The following is a 14,103-nucleotide window of genomic DNA, read 5'->3' on the forward strand; positions in this document are numbered from 1 at the left end:
CCAGGAAAAGACAGAGCAAGGCAGAGACCAGGACGGAAAGGAATCCAGGAGCTGAGACTGGGATAATACAATGACTTTCACGTGGGACTTAGGGAATCCCTATCACTATTCACCTAGTAAACCTCATAAATACAGCGTTCTTTGTTGATTGTTCAAAAGTTTCATGTTTCAGTAAATTGATCTCTGAATAATGGCCAGCAAGAAATAAGATACATTAATTACTCAACCAAGTGACAAGGCCCATTGATAGTTCTGTACAAGCAGAATGCGTGTCCTATATTCCACTGAACTTTCTTTTTTGATTAAGTCAGATTTACTTAGGTCTTGATTTTTCTTTTAAATAATTTTTTTGTTTGTTTTTTAATTCAGATGTAGCAAATGACATCTCACCTGAGGCTTCACGAAGAGGAGAAAGAAAAGGAACTATGGAGAGATAAGATGCAGGGCAGGAGGTGGGATTCTAAACATTAGGCTTGTTTAGATTAAGCTTTTTAGATAAAGTATTTCTGTGTCATTTCACTTTCCTTTGCCTTTCCTCTTGTTGCTCATTGAAGGTTTCTCCTGTTCCCTTTTATAGACTGCTCAGCCCTGCTACTCAGACTTCTCTCTACTTCAAATTTACACTCCAGGCCACCTCCCCTTGGGTGCCCCAAGAAACTTAATTCTGTTCACTTTATTATGTAGAGAAAGTTGGCTCTCTGTGTCCTGCTAGACTCTAGTCCTTTCTTTCCATATTCAAAGACTCATCAACATGCAACAAAGATCATCTGACAGGTCATGATTCTTGGTTGTAAACAACAGAAAATGACTCTGGCTAATCTAAGCAGAAAAGGGATTTATTGGAAGGTCATACAATTAAGGCCTGACAATTAAGTTCACGAACATCCTAGAAACAGTGCTACATACCTCATTGCTGAATATCACTATAGTCACCTTCGAAGTACTCCCTTGGGAAGATATGCACCAGCGCCAGTGCCTAGTCCGTCCTTCAATGCAGTTTTGGAACTCTTTTTTTGGAATGGCTGTCGGAGCTGTCATTGTATTACCCTGGATGTCCTGAATGTCATCAAAATGTCTTACTTTCAATATTTCCTTTACCTTTACCTTTGGGTAAAGAAAGAAGTCATTGGGGACCAGATCAGGTGAGTGGGGAGGGTGTTCCAATACAGTTTTTTGTTTACTGGCTAAAAATTCCCTCACAGATCAGTATCTGTGTGAGCTGGGGAGTTTTCGTGATGAAGAGCCATGAATTGTTGGTGAAAAGTTCAGGTTGTTTAACTTTTACATTTTCATGCAGCCTTTTCGGCACTTCCAAATAGGAAACTTGGTTAACTGTTTGTCCAGTTGGTTACACATTCATAATGAATAATCTCTCTGATATCAAAAAAGGTTAGCAACATCGTTGCAACAAGTTTGTGAACTTAATTGTCAGACTTTGTAGTAACTCTCAGAATCAAAGGAAAGGCTGCAGAACCAGGCTCAGAAAACAGGCAGGGGCCAAAGAAAGCTCAAGAGGCAAGAATGTCACCAGGGTCATGCACAGGAACGGTCTGGTTGGGATGCCCCTGTGGGCACCACTGGAGATGGACAACTTGCTGTTGGCGGTGCTGCTGCCACCACATACAGCAAGATAGTCGCTGCATTCTTGATTCCATGATGACAAATAGTTTCTATCTTTGAATATTTAGGGAATGATACAAAAACATAGACTGGACTGGCCTCGCCTGGGTCATGTGATTACTCTGATGGTTAGAGAGTGGGAAAAGGGCACAATTCCTCTTCCACTGGGAGGCCCTGCCTCCTACTGAGAAAAATACCACGGGGGGATTTCCTCCAACCTGAAAGGAAATACAGATGCTGGGGAGCCAAAAAAGTGGGAAACATCCCATGGAGACTTCTGCTCGGTCCTCACCATACAGCATCACGTGGGTCCCTGCAGGATTTGACAATCACTCTGAAGGACGTCAGAAGTCATTGGTAGGTTTAGAGAAGATGAGGGGCATGGCCTGACTTGGGTTTAATAGAATTGCCTGGATTCTGTGTTGAGAATAGATTGTAGGGGCGCAGGGGCAAAAGCAGGGAGACAGCTGGGTCTTTCTTTAATAGCTTGGTGGAAGGGCATCCTGCTATTCTGTTAGGATTTCTAACAGTGCCACATTCCTCTGCGCTCCTACTCTCCTACCCTAAGCTGACTTGTGCTTGGCCTTTAAAAATGATACGCCCCATTTTAAACGAGCCATTTTGAATCTGCTTTCATTGAGATTTGATCATTTTCCTGTGCTGTTGGCTAGTTTCCAGTCTGACCCTAGGAGTCTGTGTCTTAGACAGTCAGGCCTTCCATGGTGGACATTGACCAAATGGATGAAATGGATCCTTCAGAATCAAGCGAGCCAAGAAGCAGATCGCCCTTTACATATGAACGTGAAGGATGACTATTTTGGAGACATGCAGTCTCCCCCTACCATGTCCCCCCACTTGTATGTTTATAAGGGTAGTAGAGAGAATTCCTAGCTCAGCAATGGATTTGCGAAACTTCTAGTTCAGACATTTTTAAACAGTCAAATACTTATGAATTATTGTTTGCAGAACATTTAACTCAAAGTACGTATTTTTAACCCTGAGTTCCTTGGCTGGCTTCCCATCTGCTAGTCTATGTCCATGCATTGACTGAACAAATGAAACTTGACTTCTGACAACCTCTGCCCTATCTCCCAGCACTGGCTCTGCTTTTTCTCTTCATTGTGTCATTCCTCCCATTTGCTGAATCTGACTATTCTATGAATGGTAAGAAATAGGATCTTCCTGTGATGGTCATTAACTTTCACATTAGCTTAGTGTTCCCTACGTTTACACACTCAACAAATGTTAATTCTCTTGAGTTTTTATCTTGAAAGTCAGCCTGACAGAAGTGAACAGGATGCCGGTAGCCCTTAAGTTTGGGTGATTTTCTTTTATTTTCCTTTATTTCTCTCTGACTATACCTCCGCCCCCCCACTCTATTTTATAAACTACTTCCTCCAGTGGCCCAATTTTACATGTACTTCATTTTTAGTTGGGATGAAATAATGCAGTTTGGAAGTGGAATATATAGAGAAGGGAGTTCAAGTATTAGTTATTTGATAAATACCTGTTGATTTGACTTGATTATTTTTCTTGTGCTTGCAATATTTTTGTAATACTATTCTTAGAAGGATCCTCCTTTTTGAGTGACAAGAGAGATTATGGGAGAGAATGTTTCAATTATTTGGGAGCAAGGTGAAGGGGATACTAAATTATGATTTTTCAAAACCTCTGCTATATGTGACTCTGAGCCAGGAAAAAGGAAATAGACACCATAGACAGGATCCTTTTTTTGCCAGAGTGGGTTTCTAAAAACTCTCATGAAGGAAATTTCATTTCCCTCGTTGGGGCTACATTGTTGACTAAGAGTAAAACATAACAAACAGTCATGTATATGGTCACCAGTATTTACAAAAGAAAACATAAAATCAATCTAATTATTTAAAATAAAATTATAATGCAATTTTTATAAAATAGACATAAATATACTGTATATTTATTTTTATATTTATGAAGGGTTCACAAAGTACTATAAAACACACATGATGCATCAAATATAAATCTACCACTTTATAAATGACCTGAAACATGTCAATTAATTCTTTCATTTTTATTACAGCTACTACCTATTTTATTTGCTTTTTTATTGTTTAGAAGATTTATAAAAATAATTTTGATAACCTAAAAACACAACAAAAACAGTGGTTACGGCGACATGTGTCAGGAAAAAAAGAAGGCATCTGTGTATCTATCATGGAACAAAAAGTCATTTCTACCAACCCCAGAACTCTACCTCATGTGGGCTCTCAGTAAATCATTGTTTTCTGTTGTGGGCAATAGTGACAGTTTGTCTTCCAAGAAAAAACATGTTTACAAATAAAGGCCTCTCTCCCTTTTAGGTGATGGCAGAGAGGTTAATTCACCTTCTCTTAACCTTTAATGCTTCAGCCAGCTCTGCCCTGTTTCAGAGACCACAGCATTTTCTCTGCAGATAACACTCTAGACCATTGATTCATTATATCCTCACTGCCATTCCTTAGTGCCAGCCACTATCACTCTCTCCTGGGTGACTGCAGTAGCCTCCTAATTATCTTCTTGTTTCTATTCTTGCGTACCTTTCAATACATTAATCAGAGTAATCTTAAAACATGTAGATTAGATAACGTCACTCCCTCATTTAAAACCCTCTGATGACTTTCCATTTAGTATAGAATGAAATTGAAATTTTCTACTGCAGCCCATGCGTGCCACACGATCTGATTTTCCATCTCTCCCCCCGTGCCGTTCTGCACCGGGTTCACTCTGCTCTGCTCACCAACTCCCTTTCAGTATCACGATTCAAACTCCTTTCTATCTCAGGGACTCTGCACTGCTGTTCCTTCTGTCCCCCTGCCAGGAATATTCTTCTCCCAACTATTTGTGTGGTTGGTTTCTTCTCAACCTTTAGGTCTCAGCTTAAATTGCCTCCTTGGAGAGTCTTCTCTCGTCCTGTCTAAAATATTCACTCTCATCGTTCCTGTTATTCTGTGTTGCACTTCCCTATTTATTTCCTTCTCAGCACTTACTACAAATGGTACTTATTTGGCTTGTCTGCTTATTTTGTTTATCTTCCACTAGACTATAATAATAATAGATAACTTTTATATAATACTTGCTATGTGCCAGGCAATGATGTTTCACATGAACTAACTTGTTCATTATAACAACGCTATATAGTAGGTAATATATTATCACTGGTTTACAGATGGAGAAACTGAGGATTGGAGAGGTAAAGTATCTTGCTCAAGGTCACACAAGCTAGAAAGAGGCAGAGCCAGGATGTGAACACGGGTGGTTTAGCTCCAGCGCCCCCACCTTTACTTCTATGCCATGTTGTCTCCATGATGGCATGTCTGCCTTGTTGACCATTTGTGCCCAGTGCCAGCACAGTGTCTGAAGCATGGTATGGTGAGGACAGTTGTCCCTGTTTGGTGTAGGTGAAAATCAATGATATCCAATGAACCACAGGGCAGGGCAGAGGGAGAGAGGAGCCAAGCAGATGAGCTTACTCTGTAAAGAATGTCATAACTGTTGGAAAGGAAAAGTGACTTAGTCAGCTTAGTGTTCATCATTCAGATTTCTTTCATGCCGGGGTCCTGTGCAGAGCAAGAGTATGCAAATTAGTGGTAAAAAGATGTTTTATCCACAAGTGTGTAATAAAATTGTGGCACGGCTGTATTGTGTTCGGGCACTTTTAATGGAAGAGGTAGGCTTTCCCTGCTTACTTCTTCCTCCCCTTCTTTCTAAGGACCACTGTTATGAGGGCTTTGGGGCATTCAGTGGAGGTGCCAGAAAGGAGCATCAGTGACCAATGGAGACCATGGTGAGGTCAGATGGACAGGGTGCTCCTGCAGGCTGAATGAATCATGCATAAACAATTTCATGAGCACATTTCACTGTGTATGTGTGCGTGTGCTTGTCTATTTACAGGGTCTGAGGTCTAACCTGAAAAGGTGGGGCCTAGATTCACTGGCCTTTGAGTTAATATTGTTAATATGACTTCATTGTTGCCCCAGCTGGGGAGGCCTGGGGAAGCTTTGTAACTCTTTCACAGGACATGACAATTTAAATGTGGGGGTGGGTGAAAAGCAATTTTAAGATTATTACTAAGTTTCACACTTGGTAGTTTCTGACTTGGTAGATGGGTGATGTCATTTACTTAAATAGGAAGTAGAGACGGAGGCATTGTGTGTGTGAGTGTGAGTGAGTGTGTGTGTGTGTGTGTGTGTGTGTGTGTGTGTATGTGTGCGCGTTTAGAGAGGTGCTTTCAGTTTTGGACATGCTGAGTTCAGATACCTGTGGATCATTGCTGTCCAATGGGGGAGGGCTATAGAACTGGCATCAAGTGGGAATGCATTCCATGTTTGTCAAATGAATGAAAATAGTACAGCTCTGGGATGCAATCGTAGACCTATTAGTCATCACTGCACCACATTATATTTATGATCATATAAATAGTAGTTGCTTTTATGGGAGTTGACAGTCACCCCTCAAGAGTATGTGTATACAGCCAAGAGGTGAAGACTAAAAGTGGTCCTAATTTAGGGCATGGGGGATAGGAGCCTGAGAAGGAGACATAAGGAGTAGTCAAAGGTAGGAAAAACTCCGGGAGAGAAAAGGGACCTGGAAGCCAATGGGAAAGATTTCAGAGAAGGAGACATTACTGCTGGAGAAAAATCAAGTGAAGGAAGAAATGGAAAGTTCCTGTCTAGTTTACGAATTAGAGGGAGATTGGCCAAAGAAGTTGATTATTGAGCTTTCATCATATGCTGGTCACTGTGTGATACACTTCACATAAAATGGCACAAATATACATCCGTTAGAGTTCAATGAGTGGTGGAGGCTGAATACAGGTTGCACTGAGTTGATGAAAGAGTAGTTGGTGAGGAGATGGAGACGCAAGTGGGGAGGAAAGAGATTGAGTGAAAATTAGAGGGATGTTATCTGGAGGGAGTTTCCCCTTCCCTTCCCTTCCTGTTTCATTTATTTTCTTTTCATCTTCCTTCCCCTCTCTCTGAAATTACAGAGAATACTTCACTCTGTTGGAAATCCATAAACCCCAGCTACTAGGTCATTGCACTCTGAGACAGCCAGGTGGTATGGATGAATTCAACATGGATGAAAAAACCAACAAATGAATGGATGGAAGTGTGAGTGGTGAGATGACTCTTAACTGGGAAGAAAAAATGAAATACAAAGCAATGAAAGGTGTAGCACGTGACAATCTCAGAATTACTTACTATATACATTAACTTTCTTTGTGAAGGCACTGATATATATATATTTTTCTAAACTCTGAGTTTTCAATTCTGTAATAAAGAGGAGCTGATGAGAGAAGTAACACAGCCAGGGAAATGGCATAGAACCAAGGGCACAACTGTTGAAGAAACTCCTAAAGCCTTTTGGGTGGGAGATGGGATAGAAATTCATGAAGTAGTAAGAAAGGCTGGGGACTCTGTCCCCCCCTCACCCCCAGTTTTACGGAGGGATAATTGACAAATAAAACTGTAATATATTTAAAGTGTATAATGTGATGATTTGATATATGTGTATACGTTGTGATAAGATTCCCACTATTACGTAAACACATCCATCACCTCACTTGTTACTTTTTTTTTTTTTGGTGAGAATGCTTAAGATCTACTGTCCTAGCAAATTTCAAGAATACAACACAGCGTTATTAACTGTTATCGCCATGATCCACATTAGATCCTCAGAACTTATTTATCTTGTAACTGAAAGTTTGTGTCCTTTGACCAAATTCTCCCATTTGCGCTACCCCGAAGCCTCTGGCAACCATTATTCCACTATGTTTCTGAGTTTGACTTTTTCTTTGGAGTCCACATATAAGTGATACCATACAGTATTTTTCTTTTCCTGTTTGACTTACTTCACTTAGCACAATGCCTTCTAGGTTCATCCATTGTCACAAATGGTAGGATCTCCTTCTTTTTTAAGGCTGAATAATATTTCATTCATCCATCAGTGGACACTTAGGTTGTTTCCGTATCTTGGCTATTGTGAACAATATTGCAATGAACATGGGAGTGCAGGTATCTCTTTGAGACAGTGACTTCATTTCTTTGAGATATATACCCAGAAGTGGGATTGGTAGATCATGTTAGTTCTATTTTTATGTTTTTGAAGAGCCACTATGTTGTTTTCCACAGTGGTTACATCAATGTACATACCCACCAACAGTGAACCAGAGTTCTTTTTTTCTCCACATCCTCACCAGTATTTGTTATTTCATGTCTTTTTAATAATAGTCATCCTAGCAGATGTGAGGTGACATCTCATTATGGTTTTGATTGCATTGCAGGGGACTCTGGTTTTGATGTGGGTGTCATTTGCCATAGAATTTTAGAACTGGAAGGGGTAAATGTGCATTTGCATGTCAGTCAGAATTTGAGTGACATCCCAAAGACAGCTGCATTTGCCTTCATCTCACAGCGTCCCTACTGAAGCTTTCTGTCAATGCTTGGTGGAATCTGCTGTGATCCTTCCTGACCCACCATGGCCCATCGCTTGCTTACTCTCTAAGCATAAGCCTGTTATTCTGCTCTGCTTGAGCTGTACAAAAGTCTACTTTTTGCAGAATACAGGGTCACCATAGGTGTAGTTGTGGTGCTTGCTCCTCTCTCCTTTACCTGAACACGATTTTCTATTAGATAAAGGATGAAAGAACTTGGGTATTGTCTCCAGGGGTACAGGTAAGGGTGTCAGGAAGTAGGGGCTCCGGTTATGGGCCAAAAGGCTTATAGCTGGCTCTACTGGCTTTTATATCCTCTGCACTTCTCACCAAAACATTGGGCTGATGATGTCATTTCTCATATAAACTCCAAGAAACTGACCCTTGTGTCTGACTGCCTGGTAAAATGACTTCCATCAATCATTATCCTTGTCTAATAGCATTACGATGTAGTAACAAATAGTTCTCGCCAAAGACGTGGGGTTTTTAATATAGTTAAGTGTTGTTCTGTGGCCATAGATTCCCTTTCCTCCAACCCCCAGCTGAAATCTTGGTAAGTCTCACAAACTAGTCTGAACAGGAACAATCAAGTGGAAGGCGTTTGGGCAAATACACAGTGAACTGTTAGATTTGAATAGTGTTGCAGTAGATGGCACTCTCTCCTCTGAATCCAAGCCAGTGTACTGCAGTTGGACAAGGGACATGTCATGGTCCAGGCAGCGTTCAGAAATAGGAGATGAAATGAAGACCTGCCTGCTAATCCATCAAAAGCCAGATTTTCACCCCAAGTCTTAGTGTATGCATATTTGAGTTTAAAGCAACGATTAGCTATATGGATAGATTAATAAAAAAAAAAAAATTTAGCAAGCATTTATACCTGTAATTTCAAGCTTCAATTTTGGTCAAGGTGACGGCTCAGCTCTCTATTCCTTGAAACATTTTAGATAGTCAGAGATGCAGTATCATTATTGTTTTTTGAAATATAAATTTATTCCTACGTATATGAAATCTAAGAGACAACTTAGGTTTCACAGGACTTCTTGTTGCCTTTCACAGGCCTGGATGTCCGCTCCACAATCTGGTCATGCTGTATTTGGGTGATTAGGTTTCAGTGAGCTTAACGGAGACTACATATACCCCTAGCTATAAAAGTTCACTATTTATAAACCATTGTTCAATACCTGATTTTAATCCTCCCTCTTTTTTCCTTCTTCTTTTTTTCCAGCTACATCATTGGTTTGCATCTCTAGCTCTGATGTCAGGCAGGTAGTCTGGGTTAGGGATGATATCAGTCTAGTGGGGAATGAATTGATTAAGAATCCATATTTTCTATAGACTCAGCATTATTAAAAGATTGATCTTTTGCATCATTGCACTCTATGTTCACTGTAGAAGAATTAGAAAATGTAGTAAGTAAAAACAAAACAAAACAAAAAACCCCAAATCACCAAAATGGTAGGATTTTGGTATATTTACTTCTATACTGTCTCTCTGTCTCTGTCTTTTTCTCCCTCCTCTTTTGCACACACACACACCAGATGTATATACACACACCTATCAGTACAGGCTGTCAGCTTTTGGCAGGAAGTAGCACATTACCTATTTATCTGCCTACGGACTATTTACAAAGACATCCTGGGTTTAGGAAAACTGATCAAGTACCCTGGGACTACAGTGGGGAGCTGTTACTATTCCTTTCACTTGAAGGCCCTGACCTGGGAAGGCTAATCGGTGGATTGCATCTTCTCTTGCCCTTTGGCTTCCGGTAGAGTTCCACCAATGGGAGGCATCGGAAAAGCTCCGAGGGATGAAGAGAGTGAGGTCCACGTGCTCAGTCTGAGGCTCCTTCCATGTTGTTATTTACCAGGGCTTGGTTGCTTTCCTCCACTTGAAGGGACAACTATTGTTCTGAGCAACCCCCTTCATAGCTCTTTCTCTGAGTTCTGGTAACCAATCCCTCTTTTGGACCTTTCAGACTCCTTTCTTACTACCCTCTGTGTTTCTCTATCCCTTGTTAATTTCCTTGAACCTCATTATCACCTCTGTAAATAGTTACTTGATTAAACTACCTCGTTTGAGAATGCTGTCTGTTTTCTGCCTAGATCCTGACTGATACCCATATCTTTCATCAATTCTCACAATTTCTCAGCCATTATATTTTGATTATTACTTCTACCTCATTCTCAAATTCCTCTCCTTCTGGCAAATTCCAATGAGATATTTTTAATCTTCTCATCTCTCTTAACCTCTCTCTCTCTCTCTCTCTCTCTCTCTCTCTTTCTAATATTTTCCTTCTTTTTATCACTCCGTGATGCATGATTACCTTACATCTATGTTCTCATCAGCCATCCATAATCTGCTTTTCACCTGTTGAATTTTACATTTTCATGTCGAGAAGTTCAGTGTAGTCATTTTCAGATCTGCCAGTTCTTTTTGCACAATGCCTGTTTTTTTCCTTAGGGTTCCAAGTCATTTTATTATTTGAAACATAATTAGTTAATAGTCTCTCTCACGTTGTTATATTATTGACCACACAAATCTTCCTGCTGGCGGTGACTGCCAACTCTTCCTCATGGTGACTCCTTTTCTCCTGGGTTTTGTGATTTTTTTATTGTGAGCTCATTTTCAGCCAGAATGTATTTATTTGTATGTGTGTTTGTGTGTCTTAGAATGTTCTGTATGTTTTGGGGTTTAAAAGGTTTGTTTCTAATCAATTTTATGTTTACTTTTGCTGGAAGCCCTGGGGATTTCATTTATTTGGGGCTCATTTTTACATTAATTTTTTTGGCTGGAGAATCCCACACCACATGGGTTGTGTAAATTCAGACCCACACACATGTATGGAATAGACCTGGGCTTGATATTTCCAATGGGAGACATTTCCCCATATATAGAGCACAGGCAAGCTTTCTTACACCTTCTCTGAATAGGTGAGTGGAGATCATATGTAGTCCCACTTTACTGAGGGGCAGCCCTTCAAGAGTCCTGGCTCTGTGGGTGGGGGTTCAATTCCTACTCCTTACCTTGCACATTCTGAGACAAAGCTTCTTGTTCCTTTGTTAAACCCCAGTCCTTGCTCACAAGCTTATCACTTGGTCCTTTCTTCATTTCTTATAGTTGGGGATTTTCCTTTCTTTTAGATTCAGCCAGGTATTTATTTCTCTTAGTTTTTTTACCTGGCATTTCTATGAACTTTTACTGAGGTGATGTTTCATAGTTTGGTTCACTTACCACACTATCCCTACATATAGTTCTGTAACTTGCTTTTCTATACAATCGTGTATTGATATGGAAAGATATCTACTCTATACAGTTATCTTCTTTAATGACTACATAGTAGAAAGAATTTGAAATAAAGGTTATATATAAGAGCTGTCTTTAGATTCACATTTTTGGGTTAACTTACTGTCTCCACTATTTACTAGTTCTGGACCTTGAGCAAGTTATTTGAACTCTTCATGTCTCTATGTCCTTATTTGGAAAGTGAAGGTAATAGCACATCTACTTTGCAGCTTTCCTGGGTTTGCTCTTACAAATTACCACCAATCTGGTGGCTTGAAATAATAGAAACTTAGTCTCTCACAGTTCTGGAAGCTGAAAGTCTGAAATCAAGGTGTGGGCAGGACCATACACCCTCCAGGCTCCAGGCTCTAGGGAAAAAGCTGTGTCTCTTCCAGCTTGTGGTGACAGCAGGCATTTCTTGGCTTGTGGCTGCATTACTCCAATCTCTGCATTCATTTTTGCATTGCCTGTTCCTCTGTGTATCTATCTGGAACTCCCTCTGCCTGTGTCCTGTGCATCTTGATTCCCATGTAATCACTGCTGTTCAGGGGAACAGCTCTTTCCCTGAGGCTATTGGTGTGTGTCTCAAGCAGGCGCTGGTCCTTGGCTCCCAACATCAGTACACTTACTCATTTTTGCAATCCTATGTAATACATTTAAAATAGTTTCAGAATTGCTTTGCCAATATCTGTGCAAGAAACAAATGTATTAAGAATTCAAGATCCATTTGCCGGTCTTATCATCCCTCAATCTTACCTAAGACTAGGGATATACAGTCAAATACTATGCTCATAAGTGACTAGGATGAGTTCTTTGTTTTTTCTTCTTCACTGTGGTTATGGGATTCACTTTAAATATAATTGGTTCATTTGTTTTAGTTTGCTTTTAGGTTTTAGGGTTTTTCTTTCTTTTTCGCATCATTGTTGATTTCATTTTATATTTTGAATATGCAGAATATTAACAGGCTTCTATAAGTCAAAACTGTACCAAAAGGTATACTTAGAGAGCTATCACTCCCTCTTCGATCCCTGCTACGCCATTCTCTTCCCTCACACCTTGTAAATAACCAGATTTGCTTTTCTTGTTTTATCTGTCTTGTGCTTCTTCTTGTAAATATAAACAGATATGTGTATGCTTTCTTATTTTCCTTTCTTTCTTACACAAAATATGTTCTTTTGCATTTTGGGAAGCTTCTTTCTTTATGGGAGTGGCAAGAAAGAATGGGTGAGATACCAGTTTTACTATTTTCAGAGTTCTTCTTCCGTTTTCAGTTCTTCCTTTTAGCCTCTCCCAATAACTTTTAAGGTCATCTGAACTGGGTGTGGATTTTAGTGTGGTTATGAATCACCTGCGATCTTGTAAATTGTCAGTCAATATTGTCGATAGGTTGCTAGGTCTTGGGTGTGGCTATGACTCTGCATTTCTAATAAACTCCCACCTGAGGCTGAGGCTGCTGGTCTGGACCCCAGAAAACTCATGGGTGTGACAAGACCGCATTGTGGGCAGTCTCCCTTGAATGTCAGACCACTGTTCCTGAAATGTCTTTTTGGAACCAATATACATACTTGTCTAAATTGGTCTCTTCAGTTCAGAAAAGGAGCTTGTCTCCATATGACTGACGCTGCCTTCTGGTCATGGTGGTGATATCACGCATGCTGGAGGAGACACACATGAAATGCTATTTTATATTTTCATGACGTGTAAAATATCTTTCTCATTTATTTTCTTCTCCTGTTCCCTTCCTACGTCTCTACCCAATGGTATCATACATAAACTGCTGGTTTTCTGCAAAGAGATTCAAGTCATTTGACCAGGGATGTTAATTATTGAGCAACACATCAACTTTGCTCTAAAAGGAAAAAAGAAGGCTGTGATCTTTGTCATGGTGTACTGTGACAAAGGGAATGTTTTTTTGACCTGGGAATTTAGGGTAATCTGTGTTCTCCAGCTTCCAGTCTTTTGGAACAAAAATGGTAATGTTTTCAAAATGCACATTTCCCAGATGTTACACTTCTACCTTCTCATGCAGGCACTCAGTTCCTCCTGAAACCCCCCTCTCCCACCCCTGGTCATTTCAGTTGTGCTCAGGTTCAAGTTTGTTTTCGTTCATCTTCATTTCTTTGTGGGTTGACACCTGCATCCTTTCCATTGTTTTCCTCTCTCTCGGACATCCTCACTAAACTTACTCTCCTCCTTTACTCAAACAAAACAGAAAATCAAGTGTATCAATAAATGAATATCTGGAGGAGGTCAGCAGCCCATGAGTCCTACAGATAGTCAAACTCCAAATGCCAATTCCGATTCATTCTACTCTAATTTGCTATTATGACATTGAAAAATTGAGCACTTCATTTACTTTTAGCTTTAAATTCGGGTAGAGTTGTGTCCAGAAATTATTGAGCATGGTTGTTTCATTCCAGAAAAGAGTGGCAGTGGTTACTCTGGGCTTATGGCTTCTAATTAGTGAAATGACTTTGGTACTTACCACTTCCCCCAGCACACAAAAAGGGCAATTTATAATAAGAAGAACCTGTGCCTTTTCACTCCATAATGAAGCTTAAGAATATAACCAAACTGAGCCTTTTCTCACTGCATGTCCTTACTGGACAATAGTCACAATCTGAAATCTATTACGTGTTATTTCAATGTTATTTAGCACAGCTGTCAGTCCGCCAAAGCAGAGCCCACAAACTGAGCTTCCATGGAGACGAAATCATCTACCTTCTAAGCATGTCACCTGCACAGTAGGT

This window comes from Rhinolophus hipposideros (assembly GCF_964194185.1).
Source record: "Rhinolophus hipposideros genome assembly, chromosome: 5".
Lineage (NCBI taxonomy): Eukaryota > Metazoa > Chordata > Mammalia > Chiroptera > Rhinolophidae > Rhinolophus > Rhinolophus hipposideros.